Below are 13,525 nucleotides of genomic sequence, written 5' to 3'. Positions count from 1 at the left end.
TATTTATTGCAATCCTCTAGGAAATGACTTGTCAATCCATTAAGAGGTATTCAAGTAGGAATCATCTAATCAAATCCCCTAAGCAATCAATTTTAAATTTTAATAAGGTATTTTGAAAATAGAGTGGTAGGTCATCCTTCCAAATCTAGGAGAGGTGAGAGGAGAGAGGATAAACCCCTCTCTCATGCTCTTTATGAAGTATGTCAACTCGAGATAGAATGGACAAACAACCTTCCATTCTTGTGTCCAAATGGTGGAGTCGATGGCCCACCTTCCATGCTCTTGAGCTTGATCAAGGAGTATGACCACTCTCCAAGGTGGACTGGGAGTTGTAAGGATGGCCTCCCTTACATACTATCAACAATACTGAGGATGAACCACCTTAATATTATTTTTTTTATTATTAAAAACATCAACAAAAGGGTGTTGGCCCTATATACAAACAACCCATAGGCATCATAAACACAAGGCAAAAAAACAAGGGTGCTAACCCTATACAAGCTCATGTCGAACAGATCATTAACAACAAGTCAGAATATAAATGCTAAGAGGCCTCCCAAGCCATCAATAACACAATAGTAGAAAGCTAGGATCCCACCTCAAGAGTAGGAAGAATCACACAAAAATTGACTTAAAAGATTTTGGGGGCAAGGGGACTTACCTGTAGACACCTAAAAATGTCTCATTAATTCTACACTAATTATTCGTCTATTTAATTAAGTAATTCTTTAATTATTTGATTAAATCAACTATTTATTCTAATCATCGCCCTTCAACACTTCTAATTATTCTATTTCTATTCTCAAATCATTTTAATCAGCTAACCCTATCTCAATTATTAATTAAATATCCATTATTTAATTCATTATGATTTATTCCTTAATTAAATAATCTTTATTATTTAATTAATTCTATCTCCTAAGTTTAAATAATTTCATTTAAATTATTTAAATTAACTAATTAAATTCCTCCATTTCCCCAAATTATAATTCCAATTAATTTCATCTCATTTCTCCCAAATTTGAATTTCATATCATTTCATCTAATTTCATATTTTCAAATTCACATTTCACCAAATCTGAATTTCAGTTAATTTCATGTGCATTTCAGCATTTGAATGATCAATTTCAAATCCAAATTAAAAAAGAAAATCAAATTCAATTTCAAATTCCTACAACACGTGCTAAAATCAGAATTGATTGATCAAATCAGTTGTCTAATCAGTTAACTCATCAATCATCTTTTTAAACTCAAAAATAGCTTTTTATGACTAATCCATCAAATCAGTCATCTCCCTAGTCTATTCAGTTCACTAATCAATCATGTGAGTTCACTAATCCATCTATTCAGTTCACTCTCCAATCAATCTAGTTGACCGCTCAATCAGATGAGTTAACAAATCAATCAACTCTATTAACTGATCAATCAATTTCAATTGTCTCCCAATCAACAATTGAGTTCTATTTCTCACCCCCTTTGTGTTGAAAATCTATAAATTCAACCTCTTTTCATCATTTCAAGCTAGCTTTTCTAAAATCACAGTCTTCAAACAATTGTCTAATCTATGCAGGAATCACAGTGCAATACTTGAGAGCCACCTACAAGCACAATTCAGAGAAGCACAATGGAAGCTACGATGTAGGATGAGGGAGTTTCATTTAATTGAATTTATTCTTATCTTGTGTAAATTTCTATTGGTTTATGTTTGAAATTGCTTTGATAGTTAAGGATTTGGTGATTCGTCTTTATTTCCTATTTCTACATTAATGATTTTTAAGCATGAAACATTTGGTGAATCTGACATGAACTAACAACAATTTGAAATTTTGTGTATGTCTGCAGGTTTCCATTTTTTTGCAGGTTTTCATTTCTGGAAAGTTTCCTTTTTTGGCAGGTTTCCATTTCTGGAAAGTTTCCATTTTTGGCAGATTTTCGTTTCTAGAAAGTTTTTCGTTTTTGGCAGGTTTCCATTTTTAGAAATTTTCTATTTTTTGTAGGCTTCTATTTCTAGAAAGTTTCCATTTTTGGCAAGTTTTCATTTTTGGAAAGTTTCCGTTTTTTACAGGTTTCCATTTTCACAGGTTTTCATTTTTGGAAATTTTTCATTTTTGGCAGGTTTTCGTTTTTTGTAGGTTTCCATTTCTGGAAAGTTTCCATTTTTGGTAGGTTTCAGTTTTTGGAAAGTTTTCATTTTCGGCAAGTTGCCATTTATGGAAAGTTTCCATTTTTGGTCGGTTTTCATTTTTGGAAAGTTTCCATTTTTGGGAGGTTTTTGTTTCTGAAAAGTTTCTTATTTTGGCAGTTTCCATTTTTAGCAAGTTCCTCATGTTAAAAAAAAAAAGACCTCTCTATTCTTTCATTTTTCTTAAATTCTAGTCTTTTAGTGTTCTATTTAATAACATATCATTGATAAACACATAAGCAGATTTTTTGTAACCAAGGGAAGGAAATTAGGCTGGATAGCCCACCATGTGTCTACTAACGTTATTTTCTCTACAGGGTTAGAGTAGAGAACTTCTTTTGGTGCTTTTAAAAAGAACAAAATCAAATTCTTTCATGTTCTTTCACAAATTACTATGAAGGTTAAAAATGAACACCATGTCTGTGTGGAGCAACATCTCCACTTAGAATAGAAAATCATTGCAATGGAAGGATAAAAAGAAATTTTATTTTTCGTGTCTTCGAAGGGATAGGTATTATGCTCTCCCCTTCAATGGATGATCAACAAACCAGACTCTCTTCTTTCATGCTTTCATTTATTTCTTACAATTAAATCCTTTAGAAGGCCTACTCTCCCGAGTTGCCCTTAGGGCGCCATTAAGGCCAATGAGAGGGAATGACCTAAGTGGCAACGGCTAAAGCCAAGTAATCCAAGCCACTATAAATAAATGTGTATGTGATGAAATTCATATGCGACAAGTGTTACATGTTGTCACAACGGCGTTATGCCTCCTTGAGTGCCTATACGGTACGTTAAAATCCGTAGAGCGTAGCCTCTACAGATTGGGAGACCCCTCTCAATGGAGTGTAAAAGGTTGTTGATTGTGACCACTCAAATAGAACCCTGTCTAAACACCATAGAAATTAGAAGTCCAACTGAGTCAGTATCCAGACACTTGTTTTATCACAGTGCAAGGGTGGGGAAGAATCCGCCCCCAAGACACTCACCATATATCTCCCAGTATAACGGGCCAATTGAGGAGCAATCTTCTTTGGTCTAATTTTTGGAAAAAAGGCAAAAAAATGGGCGCACCTTAGGGTGTGACAGGGTTGTTTGAGCTGACGGAGTATCAAGATGTGGGTTGTGATAATACTTGTGGCCTTTTGACCTTAGGAGAGTCTGCTTGATGTGATGTCGAATTACCCAAATACAACGAAAACAAAATGGGGTCTTGCAAAAGACTCCAACATTCATGAGAACTTGAAAAAATTTCCTTAAACAAGTATTATTTTCATGGTTTTATTCTTTTTGATGTGTCTATTGTGTCCTTTGCTACATTTCACCAAGTTCAAACATGATCTTAGAAAATACCAAAAATAAAGTGGAATCTCAACCAAAGTTTTGTCAAAAACATCAACAAGATCAAATCCCTCAACAAAGTCAAGTTTCAATATCAACAAGATCAAAACCCTGCAGCAAACAAGCTTGTCAACATCAACATCAAATCAAACTTATGCAACATTCTAGAAATGAAGAAAACATCTTACATTTTGTGATCTTAGGTTCAAATGAATCAAGCAAACATCATGGATTGGCGTTATGCATTTCGTAGGGAAGGTGAAGAATTCATCTCTTCCATTCCTATTCCACCACCATCCATAGAAACATTAGCTCAACAAATCAATACTTTGCAACAACAAATGAGAGACATGACTAGTCCTAGCAACCATAGGGGTTAGTTAGAAAATATGATGAGGGAAGTGATAACCACGAGGGAATCATTATCAGGCCAACCTTCTTCTTCTTGTAAGACCATTAAACATGCCAACCTTTATTCTTCAACAAAATCATTCCTACCTCAGTTCAACCAACATTGGAGTCATGTCAACCTTCTTTCAACCCAACATATCAATCATACCAATCATATCAACCCAACATTCAAAGTACCTCTTTCAACCAAAGTCCAAATCAAAATTCATTCAACCAAAATCAAACCTCTTTCACCCAAAATCATACTCCTTTCAACCAAAATCAAATCCCTTTCAACTAAAATCCAAATCAACCATATCTATCCACCATTTCATCATCCCCTGAAGTCACACAAGACCAATCCACACCATCTCTACCCAGTATCACAATCTCCCAAGGGGTATCCATAGCACAAATCCAACCTAATTCGAGTCATGATTCAGAGGATCTCATTCAAAATTCTTCCTCATCAAGTCAAAAGGTTGAAACCTTCCAAAAATCTCCCATGCAAACTCCCCCATGTCAAGAGGACAATCCAAAATCAGAAGAAATCAGTCATGAAATAAATCAAGATCAAGAACAAACCTTTTCATCATACCCAATTTTTGATCAAGATCTCGTCGACCAAGAGTCTTATGATGATCCCCTCATTCTTTTCTATTCCACTCATAATAACACCCTTGTTTCACAAGAGCAAGATGTTCTTTCAAGTATAATCCAACATCCACCTCCTAAACAAGATCCCATTATCATTTCTCCTAGTATCCCTCATGATTCCAATACACAAGTTGTTCATGAACCCCTTATCAATGAAATCACCAATCCATATCATACTACACAGGACAACTTGTCAATAATTATATGTGCACCATCATCAAATGCCAATGTGGTGACAAAAACAAGCATAGCACCAACTATTGAAATCAACACCCATATTGTTACATCATCTTCCTCAAGCACAAGCATAACACCAGCTAATGAAATCAACACCCAAATTGTTTCATCATACTCTTCAAGTGCATCAATAAAAATAGGCATAAAACCTACTCATATCAAACTTCAAAACCAAAATCTATTTGCCTCATACACCCACACTTGAAAGACTAGGGGTTTGAAGATTTACCACAGCTAAATTGGTTTGAAAATAAGATATAGCAAACATTGTACATGAAAGACTCCCAGTCGCATATCCTATCGAAAAAGACAGGTTCATCCAACTCTTCAAACAAATACCAATGAATTATCTACACAAAGTTCATACCAACTCAATAACAACATGCACCTAAAAAGATATTACATCTAAGGGTGGGTTCATTTTAATTTTCAATACTGCATTTGCATATTTATTTACTGCATTGTATATCTCCATTTCAGAGTGCATCTTAGTTTCTTGCATATCACCATTGCACAACATATAGTTGCACCAATAAAAACATGTTGATTGTCTAAGTTATTCACATGTCTGCACTGAAAGGAATGAAGGTTGTCTCATTTCCTAGATACTTGTTCATGAAGTCTTTAGGAGGCCTTTGGTCATTCATCTTCATCGTCACATTGTGATTAAGCTTTATCCTTGGTCATAGTTTCACTATCAAGTCTTGTTACCCAAAATCTATCAATTGCTATACCCCACACATTAATCAAAAGCTCTAAGTCATTATAGATACCTAGTTGGTCATGTGGCTAGTGAAAAATCCAATATTGTACTTCAGCGCCGCTATAATTGTCATGCCCAAGTAGGTTTAATTACTTAAAAGTCAAGGCAAGAAAATAAAAGAAAAAAGTGTTATGTCAATCTCAAGGCAAAACAAAAAAAAATGATATATTACTGAAATATCACGCATACAAGTGCAACAAAGCTTGACTATGGGAACATGCAAGTGACTCCAACAGGGCTATGGATGCCTATTGGCAATGGAGCAATATTCAAGAGATTACAGTGTATAACCTCAACGGAGCCCTAAAAGCTTGCTGGCAGCGAGGCTCTATCCAGCTTTCTTTTGAAGTCAGAATAACTCCTGTAGCTAGCCACATAGGATACCAAGGGTCTTTGATGATTATAAGAGTTAGAATGTGTAGTACCCTTGCCCTAATCAATTTCTATTCTCGGCTTAATCTTGTTCAGTTTATCTTAATATAATGTTATAGTCAGATGTTTGATTTAACGCATAGCTATGATGTGGGTCCCACACTCGTTGTATGCAAGTTGTTTAGTGTTCCTATTTTGTGGTATTAATATCGAGCTAACGCTTTCATTAAATTTTATATATGTATGCATGTATGACTCTTGGTTGCAGGAGATTTCAGGTACAACGTCGCATGGGTGCGAGGTTCGTCTTCACCTGGAATTGCAAGTTTGAGTGTACCTCTTTTAATCCTTAGAGTTGGATTAGGTGGTCGTAAGACCCTAGTTGACCCTATTCGTGCTCAGGTGAGCATCGTCAATCGTCGTCGGTAATCCCTTTTTGGTTGGGTTTGCGAGTCGTCTGTTTGGTTGACCTTCTCGGTTTGCGTGCTTGGTGTGTATGGTTAAATTGATTAATTAGTCCTTAGTAATTATTTTGATTAAATATGTATTTGTGCATGGAAGATTAATGGACTAGATTAATCAGGATTCCGTTATGCGATTTTCGTTGATATTGGATTGCTCGTTTTAAATTGGGAGTAAGTTCAATTAAATAGCTGATTTTGAATATTAAATGCATTTTGTATATGCTGTCGAAAAAGAAAGTTTTGTATTTAATTGCCATAGATTTAATTGTATTCTGTTGGCTTTTGAATTTAGAAAGGGTAAATTGAATTAAATGAGAAAAATCGATTTTTAATTGGAAAGCAATTTAATTGTTGATATAGTTAGAAAAGAATTAATTTTGAGAATTATTTTTAAATAAAAATTTTAATTCCAAAAATGGAATTTTGGTCAACTCTTCCATATAACCTAAATTTTGGGAAAGTTTGGAGGATGAACTTTTTTGGAAAATATTTTGTTGGAGAAAGATTTTGGGATGAAATGGGGAGATTCTGGAAGGAGAAAGGAATTTTCTTGGAGCTTGCAGGTTGGGCTCTCCTCTGATCTTGCCAGGATTGTTGAATCAGGTAGGCCTCTAGTTATTTCTTGGATTCTTGCTTAAAGAAAATCTTTTTGGTGTTTATGAAGAAATCTGGTTGAAGATTAAAAAAAAAGGGGGGGGGAATAAATTAAAACCAAATTTGGGGTTGGCTGTTCTTGAGCAAATCTGCCTAAAACTCCATTGAATCTCCCTTATATAAGTTGAAGAATGAAATTGTTTTGGGGGTTTTAATATTCCTCAATTTGTTTTGGGTATTGGAAACCCATTTGTGTTTTTAAGAAGAAAACCCATCAAATATATTGATACCAAAACATATTGCTTGTAAACTGGAACTTATTATTAACCGAAATTTATAAACAATTTTTGAATTGTTGTTTTTTTTTAAAAGAACGATCGAACTGTGTGTTTTTATAAAATAAAATTATTATCAAAGTTTCGTTGGGGTTCGGACGGCGGGGAGCGGAGCTCCACCCGCCTCCTCCCCCCTACCCTGCGCTCGTCCGCCACTCGCAGGGACCGCAAGCTCACTGTCGTGGCCGCAAGGGCCGCGGCGGCCGCAAGGCACCGCGGAACCTGCGTCCCCCACCAGTGGTGCCGCCCGCGTGATCCGCCTGCGACTGGGGTTTGGCTCGCCCAACCCCCGCATTGGGAGGTGGGCCCGGCCTCCGCCGCCCCCCCGTTTTAATATATGTTTTTGGTTAGTATTGTTAAGGCACAAATTTGCACCCCACTAAACTATAAGTTTAGCAATCTAGCCTAACATGGGATTCACTTCTGCATGTGGGCAATGCGCAACTTGAAATGAAACCTCTGGTTCCTAGGCCGGTTCCTATTGGATAATCACCTGATACTCTCTAATATTGGACTAACTTTGTAGGGTAAAGGATAAGGAATTACAGAAATGGTACTTAAAATTGAACTAAAATTAACTAGAACTTGGTGATACACCAAAATGTGAGAGATAAATAATAAAAAAAAAAACTGATCTCAGTCTGCAATATTCTACTTTAATTGATAAACACTTCTTTCCTGTTATACGTCTGCATAAGTATTTCATAATAAGGTCTTGAGACGAACCAATGAGGAAATAATAATGTTTCACTCAAAAATTTTGAACTTTAAAACACATACTATGACCTGCAAAGATACATACGTTCCTATATTAAGGTACTGACTGAGACAAGTAAACAAGGAGTAATATTACTCACAAATTTAGCTTCATCAATCATGCTTGTACACAAAAAATGGAAGGATAAGAAGGTTTGATTCCATAGAAAATCACTCCAAAAGATGTTGTTTCATATATTATATCTCCAAATCTGAGTTACAGAATCTGTGCAAAAGAAATGCTAAGGACAAGAAAACTGTCTCTGAAAACACTATTCTTGCATAAATCTGAACTAACTCTAAATGAAGTGTCTTCAGGCATTAAGTACAAAAACCCTCAACTGATTGGGTCGGATGCAAGAAAAGTGCCTCAAAAAGAGGAGTCTAGAAGACACCAAAGAGGGCTATAAACCTGGAAAAGTCCTCCTTAATAAATAACCAACCCAAAAGATCACTAGAAACAGCCTCAAAACACTTAACCAAGTAATAAAAGCTCCCCAAAATGGTGGAAAAGTCCAACTTTGACCCTTTACCTAAAAGTGCTCCAACCTCCCTAGATTCACTCCATTTGGTTTCAAACAACCTCATGTTCCTATAAAAACGTTCTTGTCTCCAAAATTATCTCAACTCCTTTTGAATGTTTCCCAAGTGTTTATGCATGATCCTATATGCTCTCCTTATGTCTCCAAACTGAAAAGACTTCTTCAATGAGAGTCTTATCTCTCCTGAATTAACTCCTCCTTCAAAACTAAGTCAAAAGACTTAGTCTCCTTCTTGCATCTGGATACACCTTTTACATTTCGAATAATAATATTCAATTACAATTTATAATTGTATTGTAATTAAATACCTTTTACAAAGAAATACCAGCTTTTAATCAAGAAGGAAAACAAAAATATAATAAAAATAAAACATATTTGATATATTAATAAATATCTATTTTATCGAATATGTTTGATTTTTATTATATTTTTGCATATAATAAAGCCCAGCGGACTTGAGGGAGAATATAAAAAATGACAAAGGGTTTTTTGCTACCCTAAAAGTTTCGCACTCCATCATATTTCTCATTTTGCAAAATGCGAACAGCAAAGAAGGTTCTCGAGGGTTTGGTGCTGCCATTGACATTCTGATTTTTTATGAGGGTTTGGTGCCACCATTGACGAAGGGTGCTGGGCTCTCTGAGTCTTCTCTCTAAATGCAAATCGTGTTCTCTACAGGTATGCTCGCACCACATTTACCAGGAAACTTACTGTGTCCGGTTTTTACATCTTGCATACACTACATTTTGCATACATATTTACCAGGAAAATAACGCGCATTTTGCATACATATTTACCAGGAAAATAACGCGCTGTGTTTGTTTTTTCACATTTTTAACATATTGCACGCACCATATTTTGCACGCAACTTGTTACAACATCTTTTGCACTGTTTGGCTGGGTGAACTTGCACTTGCGTCAGTGTGTATGTGGCCTTGCAAATGCCATTGGAATCTATTGCAAAAGCGAGTACCCAGCATCTCAATTTACCTATAGGAACACCCTGTAGGAACAATTCACTTCTATTGTCCATACATCTCCCTGCGAAGTATGCTCCTATACCCCACTCAGGCGGAAAGGTGTCATTGGGTGATTTATTATCTGTAAATTCTACTCCAATGATAAGTCCTGTGTCAGCTACATGAACAGCCTCCAAAATGAAATGAATATGTATGTTCTCATGGTTTGTAAGGAGAAAACACAACAACTGAGTTGTGTCCCCCGAAACCAAATGAATTTGAAACAGCAATGTTTACTTCATGCTGCTTCTTTGCATTAGCTACAGTATCAAATTCAACTGAGGGTTCTGGATTAAATTGGTTTATTGTTGGATGTAGCCATCCAGTATTTATGGCTTTGACAGTGGCAATTGCTTCTAGCCCACCAGCAGCACCTAGGCAGTGCCCTATCATAGACTTAGTTGCATTAATTTTTTATTTCAGATGTGTTCTTGAACACACTCTTGATTGCATTCACCTCAGCCAAGTCACCTGCTATTGTTGATGTGGCATGGGCATTTATGTAATTCACCTCTTCTGGTGATACTCTTGCATCACTAAGACTCCTCTCAATGCATGTGGAGACACCAAGACCATCAGCTCTTGGATCTATCATATGATAGGCATCACAGTTAATAGCTCCACCCAGATATTCAGCAATTATTGGAGCCCCCCTCTTCATTGCATGTTCCAAACTCTTCATAACCAATACTCCAGAACCTTCACCCATAACAAAGCCATCCCGGTCCTTGTCCCAAGGTCTTGAGGCAGTGTGAGGCTCATCATTTCTCTGAGATAGAGCTCGACATGCAACAAATCCACCCAAACCAATTGGAATAATTGCTGCTTCAGTTCCACCAGCTAACATAATATCTGCCTCACCTCTGTGAATATGGTTTACAGTTGCATAAAAGCAATAGTTGGATGTAGCACATGCTGTTGAGATGGAGTAATTTGGACCCATGAACCCCACTTCAATTCCAAGCAATGCAGAGCCCATGTTAGTAATTGCATATGGTATAAAGAAGGGAGTTATTCGCCTGTATCCTTTGTCAATAAGAGCTTGCACTCCATCTGAGAAAACTTGAAGGCCACCCATCCCAGTGCCTACAAGCACACCAGCTCGCTCCTTGTCAATCTTATGTATGTTATCCTGACCCAAGCCTGCATCTTCTAGTGCCTTTTCCCACTGACCAAGAAATACCTAAGGCAATCATCCAAACGTCTGTCATTCTTTGGATCGATATATCCATCAGATGAGAACCCCCGAATCTGTCCTCCGAACCTTGTAGGAAACTTTGATGCATCAAAGCGGTCTATAAGGGTGATCCCACTTTGACCTTCCAGGAGCTTTTCATAATATGCATCTACATCATTTCCAAAGACAGAGACTAGTCCCAGGCCTGTAATAACAACTCTTTTTTTTTTTTTTATAGGATCTTCCTCTCTTTTAGGGGCACTGACAGTAGTAGATAACCCTGCTCTGATGCCAGCCATATGACCTGCATGATGGAGCTTCTTGGGTTTTCTTGTCCTGTTACCACAAAGTAGGGGAACATCTTCTCCAAGACTGAGACCATGAAATCTAGGACGAGGTCCTCCATGACTGAATCCACAAGTGGGTAAAGAAGCCGCCATGCCTGCAAACGCCAAGCTCACCATTTCCCTGGCCTAAGCAGATTTATTACCAAAGTGATGCAGCGTATCCCATACATATATATTATACTCGCCAGCATTGATATTAACAATTTGAAAATATCCATTTTGATCAGTCTTCGTCCAGAATTGATAACCCAAATTACCTTACTTTCCTTTTGCCAAGATCCTTCTCCATGCCTCTCCATTACGGAATTTGCAAGAGTTGTCACCAATATAATGACCACTGTGAAACATCCAGCTGGAACATGACGAAACTGTAATAGCTTGTCCTTAACATTCTCTTCCAAAGCCTGAGCACTGCGGCATGCTAGAAGATGAGGTGTCAAACCCAACCCTCGAAGTTCCCGAACACTATGCTGTGTTGGCTTTGTTTTCTGTTCACCAATGTCATTTTATCCACATTCTTTCCTTGAGAGAATTGTACTTTTGATGAGATTGTGTTTTATCCTTATTAAATTTCTGACTTTGGCACATGCTGGGATTGATCTTATGTAGAAATGAAGTTCGAGCACGGGCTCGTGACACTCATTTCATTACCAATTGATTCTGATTTCATTGAAGTTCATTGTTTGAACATGCATTTAAAACTCAGATACTTTGTTTCTTTACCAACTTGTTGCATTGAATTGTTTATCTTCACGATGTGGTATTGACCCTTTTAAATACTGTAAGGTTTCATATTGAAATAATATGTCCCTTAAAACAGTTTATTCATTAATATTTTCTTGTTATGCATATCATGAATAGTAAAGTAAAAGGTTTCATATTTAAAACAAACATGTCCCTTTGATACTTCAGTTGGTTTCTTCATCATTCCACTTTGATATTCTGAGATTAGTTACTCTAAAGGGTATGTCGGGCTCATACCCGAAGGGAGCCTCGGTCAGGGGCACATGCCAATTAGAGTAACTAATTATCTGCACATGAAACAAACACATTAGCATAAACATTTCTTTATCCTGAAGCAGTGATTTGTGTCTTTATCTTTCCCGCCCTTTCAAGACAGAAATAAGATAGGATATGATAAATGATACGTTGTAGGATAATCTTTCATTGCTTAGATCTATTGGATCTAACACCTCTTCTCTTTTGTGTAGGAAAGTAGGGGTTTTTCAAAGTCTGAAGATCGAGAAAACATTCATAAGGGCAACGGGGCAGCCAATAACCAGTCAAAGCAACCCAAGGCAATGACTGGTTATCCTCACACTCACTATTTGATTCTATCCTTTTCTGTTTTGGATATGTAGGAAAGATAGAAATGCTAAGCTCACGGCTTGTGTGAGGTTTTAAGAAACTCAGTGTATATAAATATGCTTCAGATGCATGAACTCAATTTGTAATCTATCATTGTTCAATACAAATGAAAAATACGCCTTTTTTTTCTTTTTAAACACTGCAATGTACCTTTTGTAAATGCAATCATTTCATAAATATGCATCCTTTGGCTAAAATTACATGGGTAATGAAATTTTAGATAACAAGTATTTAAAATATGGTTTTTTTTTATGTATTTTTTTGTTATTCAAAAAAAAAAAATGCATATATTATAATATTTTAATATTAATTAATAAGACAATTTAATTTAATTTAATGATAATGTTTTAAATGTTAAATTTTATTCATTAAATTATTAATTAATGTATATAATTAAATTAATGAGTAATTAATATATATATTAATTGATTAAATTGCATTTTGATGTAATTGCAAGGATCTATATAGGCATTGCAGATTGAAAGGAAGGATAAAACCAGATGTTTATTGGTTGTTAATTCTTTGAAATTAACCCCTATGTTAATAGGTTTTTGTGGAAGTAAAATATTAAGTTAATTCGGAAATGTTTACTTATTTTGTTTTAGTTCCCTTCTTAGGATATATTTCTTTTGTTTTAAAACTATATACTTATTCGTAGGAGTAAGATTGAGTGACTTTATTTCAAGAGGGTATCAATGATGTTTTAATTGGAGATTAAATATCTTAGTTAATTTATTAATGGTTGTCTGAGTTTTATTAATATGAACTTGGTTTAAGAACTCATTATGGCTTAATATGTCTGTTTGATGCTTTGAACCTTAGAGAGTTAGAAAACCAAGAACAACCTATTCCTAGATGAGGTAGATAACTGTAATCTGATGTAGATCTTGTAGAAAACTTGATCAACTTTTAATGTTTAGACCATTTCGAAAAGATTGTATCTGTTGAATATTACCTATGCGAGTTTAATTTTTGTATTCACTT

The 13,525-nt window shown here is 35.8% G+C and overlaps 1 pseudogene; it reads right to left on the bottom strand.

The window, feature by feature from the left end:
- Positions 1 to 9,761: 9,761 nt before the first annotated feature.
- Positions 9,762 to 11,330, bottom strand: LOC131034998 (3-oxoacyl-[acyl-carrier-protein] synthase I, chloroplastic-like; annotated as a pseudogene).
- Between the last annotated feature and the right edge of the window lie 2,195 nt (positions 11,331 to 13,525).

Source organism: Cryptomeria japonica, chromosome 5, assembly GCF_030272615.1.
Source record: "Cryptomeria japonica chromosome 5, Sugi_1.0, whole genome shotgun sequence".
In the NCBI taxonomy this organism is placed as follows: Eukaryota; Viridiplantae; Streptophyta; class Pinopsida; order Cupressales; family Cupressaceae; genus Cryptomeria; species Cryptomeria japonica.
The sequence above is the reverse complement of the archived record's forward strand: the minus strand, read 5'-3'. Positions and strand labels throughout refer to the sequence as shown.